We start from the raw sequence: 15,384 nt of genomic DNA, 5'->3' as shown, positions 1-15,384 counted from the left end.
TGCTCCAGATGGAAGGAAGGCAAAAGATTAATCCAGTTTCATAAAACTATACCTCCTTCATGAATGAAGTTAGAAACGATGGGCGAATTTCAAGTTACTATAATATAATAAAATAATGGAATAAATGATAAAGAAATGTTGAAAGGCGTGGCTTATTAAAATGTATTGAATTAATGGGAAATAAGTTCGTATTAGTTCATATTATTTTGCAGGGGGGAAGTGGTTTCTTCCTCCACTGTAGATTTGTGCTTACCCTTCTTTATTATGCTACGTTTGGTCGCCGTGTTCACCTTCGTAGTCTTGATCATGTTCCCTTTGAGCGTATCGGATCTTCGTAATTTTCCAAAGTACACAGGTGGGCTTCAGTTCTTGTAATTATTGTACTATTTGAAATAACAACTCACACGACCTTTCTATTAATAAAACAATACTCTTTTTTTCTAAACGATGCACGTATGAAATACATACTCCTCACTTATTCGTAGCGACCCCAAAATGACGGTGTACAATTACTCGCTAAAAAATGGCGTGCTTTCACTCGTTCACTAGCTGAGCGCGAATCATTCCTGCCTACTACTGGTACAGGAAAAACTCCTCTGTTTTTTAACAACTGAAAATCAAAAATACCTGACGGTAGGCATTAGCTCTACGCTGGGATACAGCTTCATCTTTTCTCTTTGCCTTCAAAGAAGACGAAAACATAAAAGAAATGCAAAAGGTTTATCACGTTACTTATTGGAGCTAAATGTGTACCTCGAGAGCAGTATTAAAATGTCGGTTCATGTGGTTGCCGTCAGAGGCCTGGCGCACACAGCTCGTTCATTAACCAGTGCCTGTCGAATAGAGGTGGTAAAAACACACCAACGAATGGTGTTTTGCGTTCTCCGTTTCAGCAGGGGACACTCAGTTACAATTACGCGACGTGATTTTGGTCCCGAGTACAGTGCTCCACCTCCTCCAGCGTACGAATCTCATATTGCACCATTGGCTTCCAGGATCACATGATCGCAAGGTATGTGATTTTGTTTATTGTGGAGGTTTGTAAAAAACTTCATCTATGAACCTTCCCTTACAGGAAATTTGGGTGAACTGCGAAACAACGTAGCGGCATCGGTGAGTTTAGCAACTCCATACAAGCTCGGAAATACGTGGGACGAGTTTGACTACAGTGTGGACGTTTGCCGTGTATCTGGTGCACGGCACATTGAACATTAGTGGAAGGTACATGAAAACCGGCTCTAAACGTAGTTGTAAAGAGCAACTCGACGTTCTGTGTACACGCATGTAAAATATACGGGGTGAGACAGCTGCCCCTACTGATGTCGTTAAATGCAACCCGCAATGTTATATCTGGCCCTCATAAACAACGAGTATGATTTTTCATATTCTTTCCCTCGTCATGCGCAAGCTATTAGTATTACATAAAAAATTAACAGCAGCTTATTAGAATAAATTTAATGTAGTTAAATTTTTTACTGTTATACGTTTCCACTAGAGGCCGTAGTTCTCGATTTATTCAAGAAAGCCGTACAAAAGTGATCTTCAATCGCACCGCCACCCAAACACTCAGCTCCCACCGGTCAGGATTTCTAGTATGCTGTTCACTGCTCTCCCTCCTACCACTGTATAAACGTTTGCGACTGCACGATTTATTTCCTACATTCCACCTTTTTTGGTCTTTATTGACTGAGCTTATTACGCCACCGGCTTAGTCGAGCACTTACAAATGGTAGAACTGACATTTGTGTAAATTGTACCCAACAATTTGGTGAATTTTAAAAGCATAAAATAAACAGTTACATCGTTGTACTCGTCGGGCCTTCTGACAGCGAAACTACTGTGCTTGTAAAGGTCAAATGAGGACAGAATTGTCTATGTAATTAGTTATTGTTAACCTTTACAAACTTCGTTTCTTTTCATTGCCCTTATGGGCACGTTTAAATTAATTATGTTAACGAAGCAGCAGACTATGATGGTGACGTAATATGAAATCAACAGACACCAAAAAATATTGAATATCGGGAATAGTTCGTGTAGCCGACAATTTTTGTTCAGTGGTAAGAGGGAATGCCACGGAAGAATGCCACGAACGACGTTATAGACATCCTCACTGGTGAGGGGTGAGCATGGGATAGAGGTGAATTTGAAAGTAATTTTTATACTTCTTTCTTGAGTAACTCGAAAAACATGACCTCCAGCGAAAACATATGACAGTACAAAATTTAACAACATTAAATGTCCTACAAAAAGGTTCTACTTATTTTTTTCCTGTAGGAATAATAGTTAGCGCCTAGCGAGCGAGAGAATTTGAAAATTTCACACGTGTTTTATGAATGCCATCTATAACATTTCGGGGTACATAAAACAGCTAAATCACCCTGTACTCTCTCGTAAATTCTGATGATTCTACATAAAATTAAAAAAAGTGCGCTCCAACACATAGGTGAAATTGTACGCCTAGTTTCTCTCTACGTTCATGTAGAAGATCTACGCGTTTGAAATGTCATGAAACGTTTTGAAAATTCTGAGATCAATCGGTCAGGACAAAATTGAGGCAATAAACCAGTTCACGCGTCTACGGTCCTTAGTCAAGAAGACCTCATGTATTCAAGAAAAAAAAAAAAACAAAAAAAACCACTTTTGCATTGTACGCAAACCTTTGACAGGAAGATACGACTAATATGTACGAATTTGAATCTTCAACTGAGAAAAGAATAGAATGAATTGAAAAATGTTATAGAAGAATTGAAGGTAGAGAGAAAAGACGGCAAGGACATCAGTACATCAGGGGGAATAACACACGGTGGTATAGTGAAAAATGATTATGTACTGATAAAAAAGTAATAACAAACGACAGAAGAAAATTTGAGAACCAGTATTATGTAGGGGCCTGTTTAAGCGATGGCAAAATGACTAATAATGTTGAAACGAGGTACGGAATGAGTAATACAAAGATACGAAAAATTATCTAATTAGTAGCTGTGGCACACCAACGTATCTCAGTTGACCGCACGCTATTTGCTGTTTGAGATTTCATTCATCGTCGTTATTCTATCTTCCACACTTCTCTTATCAAACGACAAACAAATCATCACAAAATGTGGAATTATCTTTTCCTCAATTTTCTGATACTGGATTCCTTGTCAGGGACAATGAGATAGAGGTATCTATATTGATTCACGTATGTGGTGGGAGTCGCCGATAAAAATCAAAAGTCATAGAAAAGTGAGTAGTAATTATCTGTGAAATCATGCAGTGAAGGCCAGTAACACTACTTGCTTGAGAATGAAAAAGGGAAAATCGGGTAGGAAACCCTACTCCGTAAACGAATGCTTCGAAATTTATAAGGGAAAATAAAATTTATAATTTGTTGCTATTTTGATGCTGATGATAAAAATGTTAAGTAGAAACATTTTTTGTGATGATTTTACTTATCTGCACAACTGAAACAAGTCTCTATATTCGCGACAGTTGTTCATAGAGGCGTCCCCAATTTTCTACGCAGGCATGACTTTGTCGCAGAACGTTACGTGTTTCGCGTCTGAACAGCTCAAGTGTGCGTGGAACAGTGTCAGAGGCGGCGAGAATTCTTGACAGGATATCCTTATCAGTCTCGGTATCTGTCCTGCGCGAAAGAATCTTCACACTGGCTGTATCGTCATACAGGGGAAAAATTTTTTTCACCTGATCCCATAAGCAAGAATTATATGAAGTTAGCTCAAGTAAACGAGCTAGGTTGGGAAAAGTAGAGCTCAGGCGATCGAATCTTCAGGGAACGTCTAACACACTTGAACGCGAGCAAGATGTGGAAGATGGGATGGAACTCTATTCTCACAGATCTATATAGGTGCACGAAGATGGTGTATGAGTACTGTAAATCCCTCTCTCCCTTATCTAGTTCTGTGGATGATTAAAGTTTACGGCAGTTGGACGATTGAAAGAGGTTTGTTACGTCAGATACAGATGCGTATTAAACTGAACCGCATGTCGAAAACAACCTGCACACTGTCTCCTATTTTTATAAGGAACTATTTTTAATGACTGTTATGAAATGATAAGAATCACTCAAATTAATCACAATGTATTTATTCACATGTATCAAGCTTACGGTCCCCCAACAGTCTCTGTCAGACCAACATCACTCCGCCCACTTACCCACATAAATCAGTTTATTTCAATTTATTTACGGTACAAACATTACAGTTCTTTAGACAAAGGGTTTTTGCTCAGACTAGTATAGGGTAATACAAATAGTAGCAGAAAATGGTGTAATGGGAGTAGGATTCGTTATGAATAGGTAGGTAGGGCAAAGAATAAGTTACTGCTGTTGTCGGAACCGACAGCAAACCATCACCGACATCGATAGTTCATGTATACATGCCGACGTTGCAAGCCGATAGATGAAGAGACAGAGAAAGTGTATGAGGATACTGAACGGGTAATTCAATACGTAAAAGATGATGAAAATCTAATAGTCACGAGGAACTGGAATGTGGTTGTAGGGGAAGGAGTAGAAGAAAGTGTTAGTACTTGGTACTAGGAATGAGAGAGGAGAAGGACAAATTGAGTTCTCCAATAAATTTCAGATATTAATAGCGAATGCTCTGATCAATAATCACAAGAGGAGGACGAATACAGGGAAAATGCCGGGAGATACGGGAAGATTTCAGTTAGATTACATCATGGTCAGTCAGAGATTCTAAAATCGGATAATGGATTTTAAGGCATACCCAGTAGCAGATATAGGCTCAGATCACAATTTAGTAGTGGTGAGGAGTACGCTGAAGTTTAAGAGATTAGTCAGGAAGAATCAGTGCGCAAAGAAGCGGGAGACGGAAGTAATAAGGAAAGAAGGTACACGCTTTAAGTTCTCTGAGACAACAGATACCGCGATAAGGAATAGCTCAGTAGGCAGTTCAGTTGAAAAGGAACGGATATGTCTCAAAAGGGCACTCACAGAAGCAGAAGGAAAAATATAGATACAAAGAAGGGAACTGCGAAGAAACTAGGGTAACAGAATAAATAATTCAATTGATTGACGAAAGAAAGAAGTGCAAAAGCGTTCAGGGAAATTCAGGAACACTTAGGAACGAATTAAATCGGAAGTGCAGGGAAATTAGGGTGAAATAGCTGCATGAAATATTTGAAGAAATCGAAAAGCAAACGATTGTCGGAAGGATGACTCAGCACGTAGAAAAGTTAAAGCAACCTTGGGTGAGCTTAAAAAGCAAGGGTTTAATATGACGAATGCAATGGGAATTACATTGTTGAATGCAGAGGAGAGAGTCGATAGGTGGTAAGAATACATCGAAGGCCTCACTAAGGGAAAAGACTTATCTGAGGGTGCGATTGAAGGAGAAACATGAGTCGATATAGAAGAGATAGGAGATCTAGTATTAGAATCAGAATTTAAAAGAGCTTTTGAAGACTTATGAGTTAATAAGGTAGAAGTGATAGATAACATTCCAATAGAATTTTTAAAATCAGTAGGGGAAGTGTAAACAAAATGAGGATTCACGTTGGTGTGTGGAATATATGAGACTGGCGAAACGCCACCAGACTTTGGGAAAAAACATCACTTTTACAATTCCGAAGATTGCAGGAGCCGATAATTGGGAGAATTATCGCGCAATCAGCTTAAGGGATCATGCACCCAAGTTGTTGACAAGAATAATATACAGAAGGACGGAAAAGAAAATTGAGCATGTCTTACAGGATGATCAGTTTGGCTTCAGGAAAGGTAATGTCAACAGAGAGGCGACTCTGACATGGCGGTTGATAATGGAAGAAAGACGAAAAGTCAAAACACGTTCATAGGATTCATCGACCTGAAAAAAGCGTTCGACAATGTCAAATGATGCGAGATGTTTGAAATTACTAGAAAAATAGGGGTAAGCTAAAGAGAAAAACGGGTGACATAAAAATTTGAACAAGAGCCAAGAAGGAACGATAAAGGTGGAAGACCAAGAACGAAGTACTAGGATTCAAAAGGATGTAAGTCGCGGATGTAGTCTTTCGCCCCTACTGTTCAATCTGTGCATCGAAGGAGCAATGAAGGAAATAAAAGAAAGGTTCAAGAGTGGAATTAAAATTCAAGGTGAAAGGATGTCACTGATAAGATTCGCTGATATTGCTATTCTCAGTAACAGTGAAGAAGAAATACATTATATGTTGAACGGAGTGGGCAGTCTAATGAGGACAGGATATGAATTGAGAGTAAATCAAAGAACAACGAAAGTAATTAGAAGCACCAGAAATGAGAACAGCGAGAAACATAACATCAGGATTGATGGTCACGAAGTAGACGTAGTTAAGAAATTCTGCTACCTAGGCAGCAAAATAAACTATGATGGATGGAGCAAGGAGAACATCAAAAGCAGACTAGCACTGGAAAAAAGGGCATTCGTAGCCAAGAGAAGTCTACTAATATGAAACATAGGCTTTAATTTGAGGAAGAAATTTCTGAGAATATCCGGTGGACTACTACATTTTATCGTAGTAAAACGTGGACTGTAGGAGAACCGGAAAAGAAGAAAATAGAAGTATTTGTGATGTCGTGCTGCATAAGAATGCTCAAAATTTGGTGGACTGATAAGGTACTGAATGAGGAGGTTCTGCGAGAATTGGCGAGGAAACGAATATACGGAAAACACTGACCAGAAGAAGGGACAGGATGTGGTAGGACATCTGTTAGGCATCACGGAATAATTTCTAGTGTACTAGAAGGAGCTGCAGAGAGTAAAACCTGTACATAAAAAAATTTAGGACATACGTTGCAAGTGCTGCTCTGAGATGAAGGAATTTGTGGTTGGCCGCATCAAACCAGTCAGAAGACTGATGAATAAAAGAGAAAAGGTTCTCTTATTCCCCTCAGAGAGAAATTCGACTTCATAGATTTAGACTCTCACGTTGTCGGCTCAGATCTGATTTCTAACTGATACTACTGCTCCGCTCCATCATCCTTGGAAGCTTGTACGATTGCTCACGCAAAATAACGTGGCACCGGCACAGAAAAGCCGAAGGGGCGGCCGCCTAACTATCGCCTCCTGCCGACTTGCGAGCATCGAACATTCTCGTCGAGCTCTTTACCAAATAACGTGGCACTGGAGTCGTCACACATCATTGGTGCGGGAAAAGTTCTTCATTATTAGGTATGTGTCACTGTATGGAACGCCATAAAATTTTGGTCAGAAGAACCAAACGAGGAAGCAAAATCTCATTACAACCTACGCACGAGAGGGTTGCAGAACCCGCTGGCTATTCCAATCGGTCAGTAAAGAAGACGGAGAAAAAAACATAGCTACAAGTGCTACCCGAGGTTTCACTACTTCAGAATATTGCGGAAGAAGGAGGAAAATTCATTTTTTGGTGATACTGTCGGACTGACAGAATTTCCCTGTGACACATTTTCTTTATTTTGCATTGCGTACTAGTAAGCGATGTAGTCCGCTATGCTACATTTATTTTTGTTGTCATTGTTTTTGTTTTGTTTCATGAGATTTCCTTCTGACAGCGTGCGGTTGATCTTGTTTTACTCACTGGTCCTTTGTTTACGCTACTACCTCTTTTTCAGCAATATGGTGAGAAATAATTGATTTTGGACGTCTGTATTTGTCGAACTATATAAAATATTAATAAGATCGTTTGCAGGTATGCAAGATACATGTTTGTGCATAGGCTCCTGCTGTCAAACTGTACTTCTTTTATCACATAGTGATTATTTACAATGGAGCTCCTATCACTACTTTTGTCCTCTTCTACACAGGTATCTCTGAGCAGTCGTGGGACAAGTTATTTTGTGCGAATTCTACTCTGTATATCAAAACTGAGTTTGTAATAAAGGTTTTAGAAATTACTGTACCACTGAACTAGCTGCTATATTTGCCGGGGAGTGTTGACCGCCGAGGTGACGGGAAGTGCTGCAGTAGGAATCAACGAAGCTTTAAGCGTTAATTAAAGTTAATTATGCGAATGAATAGAATTACAAAAACTAGAACAAAAGTTCGAAGTATCCTGTCGTTTTCTTTTTTAAAATGTGCAATGGAAATGGAAGTACCGTGTGGCTAGGGCCTCCCGTCGGATAGACAGTTCACCTGGTGCAAGTCTTTCGAGTTGAAGCCACTTCGGCGACTTGCGTGTCGATGGGGATAAAATGAGAATGATAAGGACAACACAACACCCGGTTCCTGAGCGGAGAAAACCTCCGACCCAGCAGGGAATCGAACCGGAGCCGTTAGCTACGACATTCCGTCGCGCTGAGAACTCAGCTACCAGGGGCGGAAAAAAGGTGCAATCGTAAGTATGGACGACATTACTATTGTTCACGTATCGTTCTTATTGCACGACGTTCTCATTTAATATTTGTCAATATGGGACAGGTCTTAAAAACTTTACCTGCAAGATAGAAAACTTGACATCTTCGTGTAGGCTGCTCATTCGCCAAATTTAAGGTTAGCGATGGCGAGATTGCAAGTTGGTGGTAATCTCGTAAAATGCCGACCGCAACTTAGACGTACCGTTACACCTCACTCGCTTCTTTCCGTAAGTCAAGTATCTGACGTGACGGGCGCTGGCGTCACATTTCTTCTAGAGGTTGCGATAAAGTCTGCCTTGCTTGTGTGGAGATAAGCGCCAGCCAGTAGTCTGAGGAGGCTTCTAATGGAACTTATCTCATAGCCGTACGATGGAGCGTGCCCACGAAACAACAGCGTTCTATAATACGGGCAAGTGGAACTTCCTGACTAGCTAATCGCACCTAATTCCATCACTTCTTTCTCCTAAACTGTTAGTGAGCTCGCAGTCGTGACATACGACTTTCAGTGTAACAGAAAAAACACACGCGTAACAAATGACTTGTATCAACCCGATATGTCGTGCAGGTGTGTTGCTATTGTGACTGTTCCAGTACCGATCGAAACACCCCTCGCGTTGTTTGCACTGTTACCTTCAGCGCTACCTATGGGTAGAACGCCTCACTCGAATGGAATTCAGTTGAACATAGAGCGCAAGTAGGTACGCATTCGAAACGTCTGTGGAACAGTAGAGCGAACGTCAATCATGCCACAAAGGATTCTCGCGACCACTGGTCGTGTCCCCATCATCACGTTACGCACAGAAGGCTTGTCAACCAGGGAAGTTGCTCGACGTGCGCACTGGAGTCAAAGTGATGTGGTGGGGGCATGGAATCTATTCCAATTGGCAATTAGGGTTGAGGACTTACACCGCAAAGGCCGTCCACGTTCGACAGGATGATCGATGACTCACAGGAATCATGGGCTGAGAGCTACGAAACTGAATTCGACATCAGAAGAGGCTACAGGACCTAACATCAAACTGTTAGGAGACGATTGCACGATGCGAACCTCCATTCCCAACGACCATGACGACAGTCATGGCGTACACCACAACACCTTGGACTCCGTTACAAACGGGCAAGAAATCAAGCAGAATGGACGTCCCAGGATCAGCGTCGGGTGATGTTTACAGATGAAAGTCAGACGTCTTTGACTCTAATAATAGCAGTTTGGAGATAACCCGCCAATATCGAACTCCACCAGCACTCTGTCTCACACTTGCAACATGGTGGTGGTGATTTGCGGGGGGCATTACACGTAGCCACCGTACATCTCTCCTAGTTGTTGAGGACAGCCACCGCTCTACAGTACAGCGACGAGATTCTGCAAGAAAACTGGGACTGTGCTGCCAAAACATTTATTACAGTTTCATCTTGAGGGATGGGAACTCACGTGTTCACTGTGCTGATCCCTTGAACCGGTTCCTTCAACACTGTGGGATCACCAGAAGTGATGTGCTTGTTCTCCGGTCCTAAATGCAAATGAACATGTGTGGGGCCGATTGAAACTAGCTGTCTGTGGAAGTCGGCAGCGGCCACGTAGTCTGCGTGACACGCGGAATCGCCATCGAAGAGCTGGACAATTTGAACGAGGTTTGACGATCTCATTAATGGTATGCCAAGACGAATTCGGGTGAAAAAGGGAACGAATGATATTTAATTGAAACCCTCAGCTGCCGCCAGATGTTGAAGATATACCGCAATGGCGACAGCTGAAAATGTGTGCCCGACCGGGACTCGAACCTAGGATCTCCTGCTTACAAGGCAGACGCTCTATCCATCTGAGCCGCCGAGGACGCAGATGAATATCGCGACTGCAGGGACTTATCCCTTGCACGCTTCCCGTGAGACCGACATTCCAAATTGTCCACAATCTACGTTTGTAATGCTCCGAATATTTGCCCATCCTGTCGGCAGCTGAGGGTTTCAATTAATTGTCATTTATTCTAGAGAAGCTGCACGGCCATCAATGGTATCTGTTCTTTCGAGAACAGTTACTATCTTCAGAAAAAGGGAACGTTCTGCGACGAATTGAAGTTGCTAAGGAGAGGTGTGAACCCCCCCACCCCCCTCCAAATACCGCCATGGGAAATAAACGATTTTGTCGGTACTAAAATATTTGTTTCATGAATTTGGTGAGCTAGACGCGTTGTAAAAGAATATATACTCAAGCCCCAGAGCCAGTTTTGTTTTCTGCACCATAGGTTTCGAAATCAAGGGGTGACGCAAAACTTTTGTTGATGTGCGTGCAAAAATCCGAAAGAAATAACTAGATTTGCGTTAATTGTTTCGGAGTTCTGCTTCGCAAATAAATTTTAAAATAGTAATTTCCTGCAACCAAGTGGCGTGGTTCCAGTAAGTGAAACTGATTAACACACACTTAATACATTACTCTTCTGTATAATGAGAGCTTCACATGTGATCAAAAAGTGTTGCTCTTTACGTTTTCTCTTTGCTTCAACAGCTCCGCAAGACGTCGCCCAGTTTCGACAAACGTTTATAATTTATCTGTTGGTCTGAAATTTTAGTTCAATATTACATCGCTCAGGCTAAAAATGATTAAGAAGTTCTTTCTGCCATCAGGGTTATTAAACGGGTGTTTCATGTGCCTTCCAGCGAGTAAGGTACAGTGCTGGTCAATATTGGCGCTTAACGAAATTTACGAGACAAAATGCAAAGTCTGTTCCTCATGAAATAACACAGCCGAATATTACCCGTACCCATGTCTTAAGAGAGGTTGTGCCATGGCTCTAACAGTGGTGACATTACGCTGTACACTTATTTGGACCTTGAAGAGCTAGAAAGAGTGCCAGACGCCAGGGTGAGGAAGCACTTGAAGCGATTTTCCAACTGTGGCAGGCTGCTCCATCGCTGTTGCAAACCGAGGCAGCGCACTAGAGAAAGACCGTTCTAATCCCTGTCCGGCAACCCGCATTTAGCTTTTCCGTGTCTTTTCTTAATTGATTAACGCCAACGAGATGACGGTCCGCTTGAAAAGGATAAAGGAAGAAAAGACGAGGGTTTAACATCGCGTCGATGGCGAGGTCGGGACGGAGACCAAGACAGGCCTTTTCAGAGGAACTACTGAGGCATTCGTCTTAAGGGGTTTTAGGCAAGTTAAGAAAAATAATCCTTTGAAAGGGAACTGAGTGATTTCCTTCCCAGCCGTCCTCAATCCTCGCTTGTGCTCCGTCTCTAATGACCTCATCGTCAACGGAACGTTCAGACCTCCTCTTCCTTCATTTCATTGCTGTTATCGCTGCTGAGGACTAGTATGGTCAGCGGTTTAGCAGTGCTCTGCGGAATATAGTGGATGCTTTTAAAGAACTGATGAGGTGTTACTCGGAATTATGAGCAGAGCTGTTGAGTTCAAATATTTTGCAGTGACTAATTATGCATATTTGGTCAATCAATAACGACGTCATAATTTTCATATGAATTGAAAACTGAAGTGGATCTAGATGTTATAAAAAAAATTTCTACAGCAAACACTTTCTCTCGATTGCAGCATTAATTATCAGGCGTGAATGAAAAATTACCCACTGATTATAGCACAAGTGTGCTGAAACGCGGTTGGACTGCAAAAAATTTTGTTTTGCCTATTCAAGGATATCAGAATTCCAATATTAGTTGTTTGCATAATCAAGGGGAACAGAATTCTTTGACTTAGTCTAAAAATAGGTAGCTGTTAGAGCAACAAAACCAATGTTGATAACCATTTATGTAAGCCCTAAGACGCCGATCCATGGCTGTGGACTCGTATAAACTTGACATTACTGATATTGTTTTACATCGACATGGTTACAAATTCAAAATTAGAATACCGATTCTCTTTTTTATTTTCTAGCCAAGACCGAAAGGGATGCGATACTTGTCACGGGTAAATGTAAACGTCGTGTGATTAGGGCCTCCCGCTTGGTAGACCGTTCGCCGCGTGCAAGTCTTTCGATTTGACGCCACTTCGCCGACTTGCTTGTGGATGGGGATGAAATGATGATGATTAGGACAACACAACACCCAGTCCCTGAGCGAAGAATATCTCCGACCCAGCCGGAAATCGAACCCGGGCCCTTAGGATTGACATTCTTTCGCGCTGACCACTCAGCTGCCGGCGGCGGACACGGGTAAATTGTGCGTTAAGCTGTTGACTGTGTCCAAAACGGGAGCGTGCTTTGAAGAAATCGTAGGTAAAGGGAGTCTCCGTGGAACACCAAGTCTGATGTAATAGTATTTTTAACAAACAAGAGGAGTCATCCCTAAGCCTTTTTGTATACTGTTTGCAGTTATACAGACGATTCATTAAAAAATGATGAGTGAATTTTATTACCAAGATTTTACCACCGAAACGTAAGCCTTTACAGTTGGAAATTTCGGAAGTAACCACACAATTACAGTACAGGTTGCAAGAAAAGCAGCAAGACGTTGAAGTTCAGTTTTTAATTTCCTTACTAATTAAGTTGTATTCTACAAGTAAAAGGTACTAATTAATAAAAATAATTACACGTAAAGGCCTACTTTTAAAGATGACTTAGACAAAACTAAATTTTTGTTTCAGATGTAGAAATAATTCATCAGGATACAACACACAGAATCAAAGCAGAGCCTTTGTATTGCAAACTCAGCAAACAGAGTGAACAGCGGCGTGCAGGAAATACAGCTTCCGAACAATGCGCTAGTCAAGTGTCGAGGATCTTCTTCGCCATCAGACTTATTCAGAAAATCGTTAGGAACTACAGAAAGAAAATTTGGTTTGGTATTGTACAGTATTTGTGAAGCATTTGCGCGACTCTGCAAGCAGCAAGCAGCACTGCCTGATTCGCGCGTACAATCGGACTGTATGCATTTGTATGTTATTTAAATAACATTTTGTCTTTAGCGTTTTTGAAAAAAGCGATATAATTCTTACTGAAGAACAATTCGCAGACGCTCAGTGCAGATGGTCTCTTGGTTTATCAGTTATTGACGTTCCGGCGAGAAACGTCGTCTTTCTCCCTTGGGCCGCCGATTGATGAAACATTTATGTTCGCTCGTGAATTCTTCAAAGGAACTGGTCACGGAAAGCAATGTCTTTCATTAAAGGAGTTTTGTCATTCGATACAAATTAGAGGATCCAGTACCGAAGGTATGTACCTGAAGTCTGGATCAGGCGGGTCCATAATAGGCACACATCACCTCATGTTTCATTACATCCATCATGGAACCAAATTTGTTCTGTACTACAAGGTTCTACAGTTTTATTTGTTGAAAGTAATCCCCCCTATTTTTTAATTATTTTTATCAGAATAGTGAATGTCATATACAAATGTTAACAGCATTCACGACTAATTTGTCACTTTTCAATATCACCTCATGAGCCAGCCCTGAGCCCTGCAGCTGGCGCTTGTCGCTGTTCCTAGTTTCCGATTTCTAGCGGCGGAGGCTATTCTCCAGCCTGAACGTGATGCACTGGCCTTCCAGTAATACGGTTATGTGGATGGACGTCTGGCCCGACCGTGCTGTTTTCAGTGGTGAGTGATTTCCACAGGGTTGATTTAATACAGATTTAATACAGACACAGGTCGGCAGGAAGCAGCACATTACAGCAAGTATTATGAGCGCTACCAGAAAAGGGACAAGCGACGTGGCTACAATCTGCTCTGGAGGCTGATTGACAGAAAGGTCTGCGTGTGAAAATACTTCCGTTCGGCGGTATTGTAGTTCGTAAAGTCGGGAGTCGCCAACAGGCTTCGTGAGGGTAGAGCGAGAGTCGTAAGCCCTATTCGGCGGAACTGCGGTTTTCAGTGTCCTGTGTATGGACTCGAGAACGACTGATCCTGAGTGATCGATAAAGTCGTTTCTGGGCTACAGGAAACTGAGAAAGTTGGAAGTGTGTTGTGTTTTCGTTTGCATGGGTGTGAAGGTCTGAGCCGTTTTCCATTTATGGTGACAAAGTGTGCGGCTTAGTGAGTAAGAACTTTTTAGGTGGATGGAAATCTCTCAGCAGAACGCGGATACACTAACTAGCTGAAGGTAGTGTTTGAATACAATGTGCTAGATCTGGTTATGTCTTTTAGAGGTCAATAAATTTCCTTTGTTCCAATGGAAACTTGTGATGTTTTTGTGTGTTTACCTTTCCGTTTTAGCCGTGGACTGTGATTCTATTTTGCTTAAGACAAGTTAGAAACCGGTTGGTGAGGGTGTACAGATTTTTGTCCTCGTGTACATTCTAGTGGTCAGATCTAATAGCCTTATGAAAGCAGTTAGGTTGCTACAGTGCACCCGTTCATGATTTAGGAGAAGTGACTATTTTAGCCTCATCCCGGGGCTGAAAATCTTGGGGCTGAAAATCTCGTGGCTCGAAGCGAGACTAGCGAACCTTATGTAGCTTGATATTATATGTGTAGTCGTGGATAAAAATAGTTTTGGTCCGCTAACGAACGTTTCGGAGGAGGTCTCAAATATGAGGTCTTCACGGTTTGTCAGCCGAGTAGCGTCGTCGTCTCTTAGCAACGTTTCGATGGAATGCGTCTCCATTATCTTCAGCCGAAGAGACGCATTCCATCGAAACGTTGCTACGAGACGACTACGCTACTCGGCTGACAACCAGTGAAGACTTCATATATGAAATTCGTCGAGGAAGATTGCACTCACAAATAGTCACATAATTTGTCCCGCGCACCGTACGGCACTAAGAGAGTGTGGACTCAAGCCGCGCCGCAATAGGCCTTCGCCAGATGCTACGCAAGCTCCGAGGCGGCAGACGAGACGAATGTTTCATGTGTGCAACCTTCCTATATGTTGCTGTACATATTTAGTGTTAGTTGTCCGGAGCAGGTGGGAAGAATAAGAGAGTCACGGTATTGCAGTGTCTGTTTCTATTCTGATGACGATGCACTGCGGCGGCCACAACCGTTACGAAATACATCAGATGAATTCGCCATTGCGAATAATGACTACCCTCAGCTGTAGAATGGAATGTCGACAGTGAAAATTTGTCCCGGACCGGGACTCGAACCCGGATTTCCCGCTTATCGCGAGCGGTGCCCTTACAC

Source organism: Schistocerca americana, chromosome 1 (assembly GCF_021461395.2).
Source record: "Schistocerca americana isolate TAMUIC-IGC-003095 chromosome 1, iqSchAmer2.1, whole genome shotgun sequence".
NCBI lineage: Eukaryota > Metazoa > Arthropoda > Insecta > Orthoptera > Acrididae > Schistocerca > Schistocerca americana.
The sequence above is the reverse complement of the archived record's forward strand: the minus strand, read 5'-3'. Positions refer to the sequence as shown.